The sequence below is a fragment of the Convolutriloba macropyga genome, chromosome 3 (assembly GCF_964194025.1).
Source record: "Convolutriloba macropyga chromosome 3, txConMacr16.3, whole genome shotgun sequence".
Lineage (NCBI taxonomy): Eukaryota > Metazoa > Xenacoelomorpha > Acoela > Convolutidae > Convolutriloba > Convolutriloba macropyga.
Window position 1 is genome coordinate 27,574,523 of NC_134470.1, and position 14,005 is coordinate 27,588,527.

Below are 14,005 nucleotides of genomic sequence, written 5' to 3' on the forward strand. Positions count from 1 at the left end.
AGTGCGGACTAGCTTCTTCTAGAAGAATTGATCGACAGGGACGGTAGACTGGTTCACCGTGCAATAAGAAGTGATCAGCGAATAGCGTTGGCTCAAAACTCGCTGGTGTTGAAATATATTCTCAATTTGTACGAAACTTCTAGTCTGGTGGTTAGTTACGAACCGGAAACTGCTTATCAGGAGGATTGCAGTCGTGGCTATCTCGCAATTAAGGTAATAGCCAAGATTGAATTTGCTGCTAATAAACTAATTTAAGGCCTCTCAGGTTTAGTAACAGAATGTCCTAGTGATATCGATAGCACTCCCGAGCTAAATGTCTCCGTGTTTTACCGCAATTCTGAATCTTATTCACTTCAAGGTCCCCTTTCTTTTGTTAATCATTCATGTCGCCCTAACTGCAGGTATGAAACGATCAGAGGTAAAGATGGTTTTGTTTCAATAAGAACTTTAAGAGATGTTAATGAAGGCGAGGAGATTACAGTTTCGTATGGAAAAAGCTATTTTGGTTCCAACAAAGAATTTTGTCTGTGCCCCTTTAAAGAAGATCATCAATCGAAGGCAATAAGCGCCTTGCCATGTGCGCCATTAAAGGGTACGCGTTCTGGTAAATCTTTTTCTAAATGCATTGTGTTAACAGAATCCACTGATTCTAATAATGTGAGCAGTTCTCTGATAGACAACAAAGAGCTTGCTCAGGATATGATTGACAACACTTTAGGCGTATTGGAACCCATAGAAAGAGAAATGCCAGTGCAGGTAACGAGCTTCGGTTTTTCGAGCTTTGGTTGCTAATAATCTCTAAAATGGGTTTTTCAAATTTTAGTAATTGTTCCTGGTTAAGCTTACCCACTGCTAGGTTGTACGACCTTCAGTGGTTAAAAAAATTAAGGCGTTAGGTTTTTCGACCTTCGGTTGCTAATATTCTATAAAATGGGTTTTCCCAATGTCAGTTTTTGTTCTTTTTTTAGCTTACCCGCTGCTAGGTTCTACGGCCTTCAGTGGCTAAAAACTTGCAGTTGTTAGGTCTTTCGACCTTCAGTTGCTAATATTCTCTAAATTGTGTTTTTCCAATTTTAGTCACTGTTCTTTGTTTAGCAGACACACTGCTGTTTTCTACGACCATCAGTGGTTTAACAAGTGCAGGTTATAGTTGAATCTTGTTTTATTTGTTTTTTTTGCTTTTGTTTTTTTTTCAAGATTTATATTAAGTTGTTTGAGATTAGCTTTGACAGTGCTCTTGTTTCGGTTTATCATTGTTTTCTCTGAAAAAACCTCCACTTTCGTTTGTTTCAATGAAACCTTGATTTTACTTATTGTAGATTTAACATGCCTTTAGTAAATTTGCTTGAAAACATGGATCTCGAAAATTCTCAGAAAGAAATTCTGAAACAGGTGATTGTTAAATCCTGTCTTACAACTGCATCCTTTAAACTTCTCACAGATGAGCAACTTTGTGCAATCGGGTTCCCTCTGCCGGCTATTGTTGAGATAAAGTCCTTATTAGACAGCGCCAGTGAGGTTCTAACGCCTGTAAGCCTGAACACACCAAGTACGACAGCGAGTTCCTCTAGTACTCCATCGGCTAATTTCACATTTGTTCGTGGCGAAAATGTTGATGCTGATGAGCTAAATGTGGAGAAGCTGAAAGAGCTCGCTGGCCACATAGACGTCAAGGCAGCGAACGGCTTGAAAGTTCTCACACGGCTGGTTGTAGATGAGATGATAAAGGTTTCTGCTGTTTTTTTTTAAAAACATTTCTTTCTGATCGATTGAAGTTTTCAAATTGTTTTTTGTATTAAGAGAGTTCCGGGAACGGAGATGGACAAACTGAAACCATCCACCTCAATGAAAATTCAGTATGCGAAGCTTGCATTAGATGCCTTTCCAGAGCTTGCGTCTGTGGACGAAAATTTTCTTTTTGTAAGTTTCATTATCACTTTTTTTTTGTTCCTCTCGTACTTTGTTTTCATTGCTGAGATGTTTAGGCTGTCTTGTTTAAGCCGTACTTCAGCGAAAAGCTACCTGGAGGAGCAGGTTGAAAGCACAGACCTTCGGGAACTATAGAGGAGCACCTCAAAAAGTCGCCGAACAGAGGCCAGAATGAGGGAAGATGCTCGCCTCTCAAGAGCTGGTCTGTTAAGAAAAAGTTTTCTGAGTCTGAATTTTGAAAAAAATAGAGAAGTTGAACTTGTCCTAGTTTTTTCTCATGATTCATCGTTTATTTTGTAGGATTAGTTGTTCCTGCTAAGCGGGCAAGAAAAGAGCGGTCACTGGATAAAGTCGAGACGCTTGCTGATTTGTCGGATCTGATGACAAAATTTGGTGAAACAGATCAGAGCGCGTAAGTAGTTCGGGGGCACACCTTTGAGGAGAGGCAAAAGCTTCTTTCTGGAAAAGCATTAGTGGACTACGCCGACTATTTGTACACGACTGGGCCCAATGTGCGAGATTTTGAAGAGGTTTTTTTTAATTTTCTTTATCGGTTCGCAAAGGGTATTTGTCTTAATGAATTGTTTTCCAGCTGGACGCTGAATTCAGGCTCTGGGTTCCAAGGGCACTCGATGACAGTTTTTCTAAGCTGTTTCTCCTGTATGTGAAAAAAAAGTCTTGACATTGGCACAATGTCCACCCAATGAAAGCCGCGACAGAATCTCGGATCTTCGTTTGAAGCAATGTAAGAATATTCTGCTGTCAAAAAAATTGTTCTCAATATTAGCCTAATTATACTCAACGTGTTCAATTTTCAGTGCCAGACAGTGAGCTGGCGTTAAGGTTGCTTCCTTTATTGGCTGCTGTGAAGCTCCCAACTGGCGTTAAGAGCCGACCAACTGTCGTGGAAGCAATTAGTAAATGCCGCGACAACTTTATCGTCGACATATCAGTAATAACTTTTTCTTAAATTTTTCAAAGTATAATGAAAACGTTGGTTCTGTTTTTTAAGGAAGTGTCAAACATCGAGCAGGAGGCCAAAAAGCGTTTGACTCAGGTTGACTTCATGTTTCTATGTTTCCCAAACGTAATTCAAAAATAATTCAATTTTTTTCCGCAATTGAGCTCGGTGATGTTTGGTTTCGGTTTCTTGCAGGTGTTTGTGGTGTCACCTGTGGGCACCATCGAGGCCAGTGACTTGTTCAACGCGGTGGATATCGGTTTAAGGATGTTTTACGTTCTCAACGGAAAATACCCAGAGGAGACTTTCATTTTGTGGTCCTTTCTGCAAATAATTGTGTTCAAGATTCCTTCTGGAAAGGTGCCGACACAAGTAGACACGCTAGCTAGATCACTGAATAATGATCCACAGGAGCTTTCATCAAACTCAGACTTGAATGAACGTCATTATAGCCGCTTATGTTTCTAGTCCGCTTTCTTTCCTGGTTTTACTTAACTTTTGTTTTGTCTTTTGGTTATGTTCCAATGTAAACTGAACTAAGATGTTAATATTACGAACTTTGTTTCTTTTTGATCGATCGATTTTTACTTCTGGTTTCTGTAAAACGTGAGGGCATAATAATTTCTATGCACATCAAAACATTTGCCGTCAGTTGTTTTTTTTGTTTTACGAGAACTTATGTTCTCTGTCCGTTTGTCAGTTTTTCAAGTAATTTTCTTCACTTTCTTCTTTCTTTCTTCGTTTTTTAGATGCTTTTGCTTTCTATCAAACAGTGAGTCACTTTGTTGCTTTCAACAATGGAAAGATATATTGAAATTGAATCAAAAGTGCAAGACTATTACGAGGTGGCAAGTGCGGACTAGCTTCTTCTAGAAGAATTGATCGACAGGGACGGTAGACTGGTTCACCGTGCAATAAGAAGTGATCAGCGAATAGCGTTGGCTCAAAACTCGCTGGTGTTGAAATATATTCTCAATTTGTACGAAACTTCTAGTCTGGTGGTTAGTTACGAACCGGAAACTGCTTATCAGGAGGATTGCAGTCGTGGTTATCTCGCAATTAAGGTAATAGCCAAGATTAAATTTGCTGCTAATAAACTAATTTTAGGCCTCTCAGGTTTAGTAACAGAATGTCCTAGTGATATCGATAGCACTCCCGAGCTAAATGTCTCCGTGTTTTACCGCAATTCTGAATCTTATTCACTTCAAGGTCCCCTTTCTTTTGTTAATCATTCATGTCGCCCTAACTGCAGGTATGAAACGATCAGAGGTAAAGATGGTTTTGTTTCAATAAGAACTTTAAGAGATGTTAATGAAGGCGAGGAGATTACAGTTTCGTATGGAAAAAGCTATTTTGGTTCCAACAAAGAATTTTGTCTGTGCCCCTTTAAAGAAGATCATCAATCGAAGGCAATAAGCGCCTTGCCATGTGCGCCATTAAAGGGTACGCGTTCTGGTAAATCTTTTTCTAAATGCATTGTGTTAACAGAATCCACTGATTCTAATAATGTGAGCAGTTCTCTGATAGACAACAAAGAGCTTGCTCAGGATATGATTGACAACACTTTAGGCGTATTGGAACCCATAGAAAGAGAAATGCCAGTGCAGGTAACGGGCAGCTCTTGTAATGAAGAGAACTTAGAACCGTCAAAAAGTAGTGATCTAGGTTCAGAAAGGCTTTCGCGTAGAAACCAGAGAGTGATTGAAAATACTGATGAAAGCAGTTTGCTTTATCGAGCGGAATGTGAGTTTTGCAAAAAGCGGGTCATATTAACTAACCACGATTTTCTTGACCACATTAGAACAAATCAGCTTCTAGAAGCTGAGTTTAAATGTATTATTTGTTTTCGACTCTTTTCGGGCTTTAACAGTTTTGTTAATCATGTAAAAAAACATGAAATTGAATTGTCCGTTTCAAGAGGAAACGATGTTGATATTTATCTAAATAGTCAATCTTGTAGTACTGCCGTTTCTGCTGATAGTTCTTGCGATAGCGAGTCAGGGGCTTCTGATGCGCGTGATTGTACACCAAATGTAGCGGGAATAATATCTTCCTCTTTCTTAGGCACACAGCAAAAGGTCTACAGTTGGTGTCAGGATCAGTATAAAGAAGTGAAAAAAGTAACGGTGCGTTTTCTTGTAAGTTCAAAGGTTGCGATATGAAAGAACTCACTCTCAGTAATTACACTTCCTACCTCAGTAACTATAATGGTGCTGCGTCTTCCTTTGTTTGTCCTTTCTGTCCTAGAGAATTTTGTTCGTTAAAATATTTGAATAAGCATGCGAGGAAATATCATAGAAAAACGCAATGCAAAAACAAAATTTTTGTGGATGATAATAATAGTGACTCAACTGACTACCTAGAAAATGTTTTAATCTCTCCTAAAGCTGTTGAAATAACGGAAGAATCGGACCTAATTGAAAGGATTTCTAGGTTAATCGATGGTTCTGCTGGTCAGAATGTTTTACTTAGTATGTTAGGTGACACATCAGCAACGTGGAGTCAAGCGTTCCGTTATATTGGGGCTACTAAGAACTTCACTGAAGATATAATGAAAACTGTTAATCTCTCTTTAGGACTCATTTCGTCGGAATGTCCAGATGTTCTCGCAAGTCATTGCTTCCGCAGTCTGTTAAAAGGCTTCTGGAGAATTTACCTTCTGTTCGGCTGAAAATGAGTATCAAGTTCTTAAACTGTTGAAGCAGAAAAGGCAGTTTGTGATGCCTTGCGATTTAGTATTTGGGGTTGAACATGAAATAAGATCAGTTAAGGGTCAATCTGTTTTTAAACAGATTAAAGAACCGGTCAGTTTGTTTCAATATCAAAAGTTTTACAAATCGGATATGCGGATGACACATCTTGTAGCTCTGGTTCCGTATCTAGATATTGAAACATACGGCTTCAAGGAGGTTTTAACTGCAATCAAAGGCGATTTGGTTGGTTTAGAAAGTGGTATAGAAGTTAAAACAAGAACCGGTAAAACTTGATCTGTTGCTTTGAGACGGTTAAATTTCGTCGCAGACAATTTGGCTTACCATGCTGTTTTTGGTTTCAATAAAAGTTTTTCTGGAGGTTTTTGTTGTGAAAAATGTACGGTGCCGCAGTCATCCTTTAAATCAGTTTTTGAAGAACGTTTACAGGATCTTAGAAGTTCTCAGTCTTGTAGAGAAGACGCAGTGAACAAACGAAATGGTATCAAGCACTTTTGCGTTCTAGAAACTTTCTACTTTGATCCTTACGAGAACTTCACTGCTGATCTACATCACGACATTTTCCAAGGAAGTCTGATGAATATACTACGCATAGTTCTTAAAGAATTAATACCTGACTATTTGAGCCTTGATAGTCTTAATTTAAGAATAAATAATTTTGCTTATGGTCGTGATATTGATGGTAAACCGTCAGAAATTGATTTTGAGAGGATCAAAGACAAGTCGCACGGACACTTCAAACAGAAGTACGATCAAATGTTTACACTCAACCGTTTTCTACCACTAATGATATATGACGCTGTTCCCTTTAACGAAATTTGGAAATTTTTGCATGATTTTTTTGATCTTATTGCTTTTTTGCTTAGCCCGACGTTTGTGGAGTCCGACTATCAACTGTTGGGGGTTTTAATTCGTAAGTTATTACAACTGATTTTGTTTGCTGATTTCAAAGTCATCTGTGTTTTTTCTGTTGTTTCAGATGAACACTTGGAGACCTTGGTTCAACTTTTCCCCTCAGAATCGGTAACATTTAAGCAACATAAGTTGATTCATTACCCGAGAGTGCTGAAATCATCGGGACCTTTTCTCTATCAAAGTGTCTTAAGGTATGAACGCAAACATCAATTCTTTAAACGGTTGACACATAACATTTGTAATTTCAAAAATATCTGTAAAAGTCTGGCGATACGCCATCAGGTTAACGAGTATTTTAATTGGAAGGACGATATCCCCATCAAACAAAATATTTTTCCTTGTTGCAAACAAGGTTTTGGGTCTGATTCTTTAATTTCTACAAATGAAAAATACCGTAGTTGTTTTTCTGAACCTGAGTGTTTACAGTCGAGCAATGCTGTTATAATGGGAACTAGATATGGTTTGAATGATGTTCTTATTTTAGATGTTGACCATGAAAATTCATATCCAAAATTTGTTCTCATTCAAAAAGTCTTGTTTTGCGAGCCCAGAGTTTTTTTTTCTTGCTTCGAGTTAAAAACAGTTAAATACCAAGAGAAATCGCGTTCTATTGTGTTTCAATAAATTATCAAGCAGGACTTGTTCTGGTTGCGTTTGATGATCTGTTTGATTTTCATCCTTTATCATTGCATAAATGCGCGGTAGTTGATTGTTTTTACGAACACGTTGTGCTGAGGCACACTCTAAAGTACAATAACTATGCGTCCAATTTTAAATTACTTTAATTTTCCTCGAAGGTTTTTGCGTTCTTTTGTTTTTTGTATTAAACTGCTTATTCCTGTCGAGTAAACTTTTTTTGTCTTTTAGCAATTTATTTGGATCTGCAGGTAATTTTCTTTGGATCTTGTAACAATTATTTGAGTTCTTTGATCCTTGTTTTTTGTCCTGTTCGAAGTTCTCGCTTTTGTGTTCAAAGAATGGAGATCAAGAGGCTAGTACGGTGGAATGGAAACAACTTCTACTTCTACGACGAGGACGAAAATGAGGACGTAGTTACCATGTTAGATTATATGTACTATCTACACCATCATGTGCACTTAGTCCTAAGTGAAAGGGTTTTATTTATTGGAGACTCGAATATGAGAAATGCCTTTGATAATTTTAGTCACTATGATTGCATTAAGGATTTAGCTATTGATAATAAAAGTTAGGGAGGACGACAAGCAAAACATTTAATGTCTCTCTATCCAGAAATTGTGCAGTATAGGCGCATAGTAGTTTGTGTTGGAAACAATGATTTCAATTCGACAAATGGTGAAACTTTGCTAATATACTATACAGATTTAGTAGAACATCTCCCCTATGAACATCAAATTCTGTTACTCGAGTTGCTACCTAGGATGGACCATGCAGAATATTATGATGATCAAAATGGAAATAGATGCTTTAAACACACCAGACTTGAAGCTTTTAAGTTAAGAATGAAAAATAAGCTTGGCAGTAAATTTTACGGAAAAAAAATAATTCATCCCTGTCATTTCAGCCCTCATGATAAATGTCATCTACATGAGTTGGGTCAGCGCAAGTTGATTGTAACTATGTCAAAAATAGCTAATAACCTTCTCTTTAATTTTCATAACATGAAACTTTAGTTGTGCATATTCATATCTGTATTTATTTCACCAAAAAAAAATTAAAAGTTTGCTTGTCAAACAAAAAAAAACAAAAAATAGCGTTATAGCGTTCAGGTTAATTTAAACTTAGGCTTCGTTTTGATTTGGATTAGTTCCAATCTCTTTTAAGATAAAGATTTAAAAGCGTGGTTTATTTTTGAGTTATTTTTGACTTAGTTTGAAATTTGCTAATTGAAATCAAAACAAAGCATAGGTGTTAGATTTTATGTTTGTGTTTAACCAACTGTCATACGTTCAATAATTTGATTATAATAACTGCATCTGTTTAGAAAGTGCTTTTTAATTGAAACATTTCCAGTGTGTTCGGTTGAGGTTCCCCACACAATTCAGGTGTTAACTACAGCGTTTCCCGCTTTTTCGTTTGCAAATTTTGCTGATCTAGAGAAATTACTATTCCAGCCGAAGCACTGGAGTTGATTCAGTAATTTTGGCACTCAATAATGATCGGACATGTCAACTCTAAATCAACTCTTAATCCAATTGGTTTCATATGATGCCTATTTCATGTTAAATCTCATTTGTAATCGGACTATAGTTGTGCATACCACTATCTATACTTAATTAAATCCACAAAAAAATAGAAAAGTTTGCTTGTCAAACAAAAAAACAGAAAAACAGCGTTAGCGTTAATTTAAACTGACGCTTCATTTTGATTTTGATCAGATGCAATCTCATCTATGATTAAAATTTTACAGCCTATCTATTTATTTTTGAATGTGGCTCCTGGATTTCACAATGTTCTGCCCTTTTAATTCTTAGATTCAATTTGTAAGTTAATATTTAAAATCAAAACAAAGCGTAGGTGTTTCGTTTAATATTTCGGTTTAACCAATTTTAAATTTTTGTTCATTAAATTATTTGACAAATTTGCATTTATTTAAAAAGTGCTGTTTAGTTGAATCATTTTCGGTGTCTTCGGCTAAGGTCCTAAACATTTTATTTGGTAATTACTGTGCATTTTTTGCTCCTTTGTCAACAATTTGTTGATCTAGAAGAGTAATTATTCTAGCCGAAGCACTGACGTTGTTTCAATAATTTTGGCACTCATTAGTAATCGGATTTGTCAGCTCTAAATCAACTCTTTTAATCCAATTAGTTGCCTCATTGTTTCATATGATGCCTATGTCAATTTCTGTTCTGCTTGCAGCTAATTGCTTCTACTTCACTTATCATCTTTGCTAATTTCAATGTTCAATCTGTTTGCACCTAGTACTGAAGTTTTCAACACTTTTTACCTAGTTCGCATGTTTATCTTTCCTAAACCATGTTTAATTATATCCCAGTTTATGATATGCACTGTCATTTTTCAAGCGTAGTCTTTGTTTGTTTATCAGTTAAATATAAACACGCGAACAAAATTTCTGTTCGCTGATGGTGATAAATTTTTCGAAATTTATTTGTAATTTAAAAAAATGGAAAGTTGGTCCGCAGACACAAAACCCAAAACTATCAAATTGATTGTACAATCCTATGCTTCATTTTGATTTTAGTTATGTCTAATTTCATCTAAGACTTAGGACTGGTAGGCTGCACGGCCTTCAGTTGGTTTTTTTTGTTTTTGGCTCTTAGGTTTTACTACCTTCAGCTGCTTTTTTTAATCTCATCAAATAGTTTAAACATTCCTAACTAAAATCAAAATCAAGCATAGATTTTACCCTTTTATGATATTTGTTTCACTTAAAAGCTATATTTTCATGTGTCATTTAGCTGTATCACTTTTTATCGTATGAACAAAAGAGCTGCACTTGATATTAAGACTGCTTTCGATGGAATCAATTTCAATTTTTTTGGCTGAATTGTGTCTACAATTTAGTGAAAGTTACACCGTGCGTATCCGGATTTTCAAATTTCAAGTTTTGTGGAATAAGAGCACTTTTTCAGCCAATGGACTGAAATTTTTTCTTGTGAAGTTTTATCTTATCAGATATCTTAATTTTGTAATCATTCTTTATTTCATTATCTTCAATTTTATTGTTTCACTTAGTTCTATCCTTAATTGAATTCCAAAGTTCGCGTGTTTAGAGGTTTTGTATCACTGCATTTTCCTATTTGATGATATTCACTGTCCTTTTTTGGCTTTAGTCATGTTTACTTTTTTAAAAACTTCTGAACACGCGATCAACGTTTTAGGTAACTTGTCTTTAAGAATCTGTTGTGCTTCACAATTTTGTCAAAAAATCAAAAGACTGGTCTTCAGACACAGAAAAAAAAAATTTGTATCATGTATTGAATTGAAATAAATTTGTTTCGCTTCTCGGGTCAGAAAGCAACGTGATGAATTAAGTCGAATAATGGTTACGGCGGTGTTTTTGTCTGTTTTTTTCCTTTTCGTCGCCTTTTTTTATTTTGTTTGTTTGTTGAGGTTTTTATGGTGTTGCTAGGGTTCTTTTCTGTTTTGGATTACTGTCAATTTTCATTGTTTAGGGTTCGATTTTTGTTAAGCAATGCGGTTTTTAAATCCTCCTGCTTTTGGTCTTTAACTATTTTTAATTAGCTGTTTTTGATTTTTGGTTGTACGTTTATTTCAGTCAAGGGATTTCCTAAAAGTTTTTGTGTTTTAGATTTTGTCATTCAAGCGTGGTGTACCTTTTTTCTTTTCTTTTGTTTTCTTGTTGTGGTTTTTTTGGTTATTTTTATTTGCGTTTTTGGTATTTTGTTAATGTATTTAGTCGTTTGATTGTGTCTTGTTTTTTCACTAATTGGTTCAGATGTTTTTAAATAATGCACGAAATTTGCATTTCCTTCTATAAAGTTCTTAATGAGCAATTGTTTGTGACGTTCGTTTCTCCTCCCGCCTGTTTGAATTAGTTTGATATTTTCTAGACCTTTTAAATTTCATCTTTGCGGTCTTCTTGTTGCCTTTTGGATTCTGCTTTTTGTAGATGGCGTATTTTTGAATCTGTTGGTTTTTCGGTTGCTTCTTTTTCCTTGTTGATTATTATTCAATCAGTTTTTTGTTTTGGAGTTTCTGTGTAATTTTCTAGCGCTATTTTTTTCCTTACTGCCTCAGCTTGTTATAGGGTTCCCTTGAGTTTTTAAATATTTTACATTTTCGCAAAGCTTTTGTTATTTTTCGCTGTTTTTGCTCTGGATTGTTGTTTCTCAGTTTTTTTGGTTCTCTTTTTGGTTCTCTAGGTCTTCTCTAATTTATTTTGCATTTTTTAGTGTTTTTTTTCTAATTGCTGCTGCTTGTGGATTTGATTTTGTTGTCATCTCTTCAATCTTTGTTGGGTTAGTACCTTCTGTTAACCTCTAGTTCTTCCAGATTTCATCTTTGCAATGTTTTCATAGCGGTTTTCGGGTTCACTTCAGATTTGGGATGAGTTTTTATTTGTTTCTTTCAGTTGCTCCGTTGTTGCTCGTTTGTTATATTTAATATCCACTTTCGATTTTCTATTGCCTAGTTTTCCAGCGCTAATGTTTCTGTTTACTGCTTCAGCTGTTTAAAGGGTTGTCTTGGGTCAGTTTTTCTTTTTGTTCGTCTTTGGAGAACGTCTGTTCTTTTTGGTTTTTAATTCGGACTGTTCTGTATTTCCTTTCGATGCCATATCGTCAACCTTTTGGTCATATCGTATCTTTGTTAGGTCATCTTTGTTTTCTGGGAACTCTGTTCACGTCGTGTCAGAAATTTTTTGATTTTTTCCTATGGTTTTGTGTCTAAATTTCAAGAATGAGTTTCAATGATTACGAAATTTTCATATTTTTGGGTTCTTGGTTGTTCTAAGAAAATTTTGCTAGTGCGGTTTTTTGTTTTGCAATGATGCGTCTTTTTCTCTTTGATCTCTTTTCAAACCTTTGTTTTCGGTTGTCTGATTTTTTACTGAAGCTGACGCAAGTTTAGTTTAGTGGCAGAATTAAAATCAAGACCTTCTCTTCTGCTGTTTTTTGGCACACTTGTCTTTTATAATTTTTTTGTATTGTCTTTCCTCTGTTTTAAGCTTCAATTTGTTACGACCTTTGATTTTTCTCTGTTTTGGTTGCGCCGTAGCCATTGTGATCGCATTCGACTGTTCTGATTGCTTTCTGATCATTCAATTAGCTAAGATTCACTTTAAAAATACAACATGCTGGATTGTTTTCTCAACAGCCGGTTGATAAATTGACTCGAGAAAACTTTTCCGACAGTCTACAATGTTTTTAATACATTTGTTTTTTGTCTTGTTGTGTCTTGTGCTGTCTTGTTTTTGCTTGTTCGTTTGTTTTAGTGATAGCCTCCAAGGATCCGGCTTTACCGCGTATCCTTCTATGGCACTCCAATAGTTTGGGACCTTAGTGGACGCCTTCTCGCTGGCGGTCCTGTATAAGGTGTGTATTCTGTACATTCTGAGCTGAGATTCACTTTAAAAATAAAACATACTGGACTGTTTTCTCAATAGTCGGTTGATAAATTGACTCGAGAAAACTATTCCGACAGTCTACAATGTTTTTAATACATTTGTTTTTTGTCTTGTTGTGTCTTGTGCTGTCTTGTTTTTGCTTGTTCGTTTGTTTTAGTGAGAGCCTCCAAGGATCCGGCTTTACCGCCTATCCTTCTATGGCACTCCAATAGTTTAGGACCTTAGTGGACGCCTTCTCGCTGGCGGTCCTGTATAAGGTGTGTACTCTGTACATACTGAGCTGAGATTCACTTTAAAAATACAACATACTGGATTGTCTTCTCAATAGTCGGTTGATAAATTGACTCGAGAAAACTTTTCCGACAGTTTACAATGGTTTTACTACACTTATTTTTTGTCTTGTCGGTAACTTGGTTACCTGAATAGAGCTACAGGCACCCGATTTTTGCCTGAACCAGTACCTGAACTGTAAAAAAGGTTCAGGTAAATTTACCTGAAAAAACACCTGAATCTACCTGAACAGTTCAGGTAGATTTATCTCACCTGAACCCTACCTGAACACACCTGAAAATTACCTGAAATTTACCTGAAAAATTCAGGTATCACTGCCTGAACTTTTACCTGAACTTGCCTGAAATTTACCTGAAAAAAAAACCTGAACTGTTCAGGTAATTTTTACAGTTCAGGTAATTTTACCTGAATTTTCAGGCAATTTTTGCCTGAAAATTCAGGTAAAATTACCTGAACTGTAAAAAACATAGCCGGCAGATTGCCGGAATAGCTGCGAAATAGACTTGCGTGCCGTAAAATACAGATGGAAAAAGATACAGAAGTGAGTTGATAAGTTATCGCCGCCGCCTATAAAACTTACAAGTTTATTTCAAAGGAGGTTGTTTTTGGGTGCAAAAAAAGTTTCCCTGTCGCGTCTCGAACCGGCGATCTCCGGATTAACAGCCAGTCGCCTTAACCACTCGGCTGTCGGACCATACAATCTGTTTTCTTACAATCAACTTTGTTTTAGGAACAGATTCTGTTTCTGAATAACCGCAATTTAGGTCACGCAGAAGCGTGAAATCAAGCGCGAAAAAGCCATTTAAGCAGTGACGAGACAGAATGTTCTAGAACAAATGTAAAACGAAAATGAAGCGTCAGACGACGAAACAAAAAAAAACCAAGAGCACCGCAATATAGCTACGCTCAGCTTACAGCTTCGCAGCTATAATTACCTGAACAGTTCAGGTGTTTTTTTCAGGTAAATTTCAGGTAAGCTCAGGTAAAAGTTCAGGCAGTGATACCTGAATTTTTCAGGTAAATTTCAGGTAAATTTCAGGTGTGTTCAGGTAGGGTTCAGGTGAGATAAATCTACCTGAACTGTTCAGGTAGATTCAGGTGTTTTTTCAGGTAAATTTACCTGAACCTTTTTTAGAGTGTAGGCGCTATGTATCGTAATACGCAAAG

At 36.2% G+C, this 14,005-nt stretch overlaps 1 protein-coding gene across 1 annotated transcript in view; it reads right to left on the minus strand.

Annotated features, from left to right (window-relative positions):
• LOC142336121 (glutarate-semialdehyde dehydrogenase-like) overlaps positions 1–14,005 on the minus strand; it is a 137,052-nt gene that overhangs the window by 79,195 nt on the left and 43,852 nt on the right. The gene's annotated exons all lie outside the window — the stretch shown is intronic.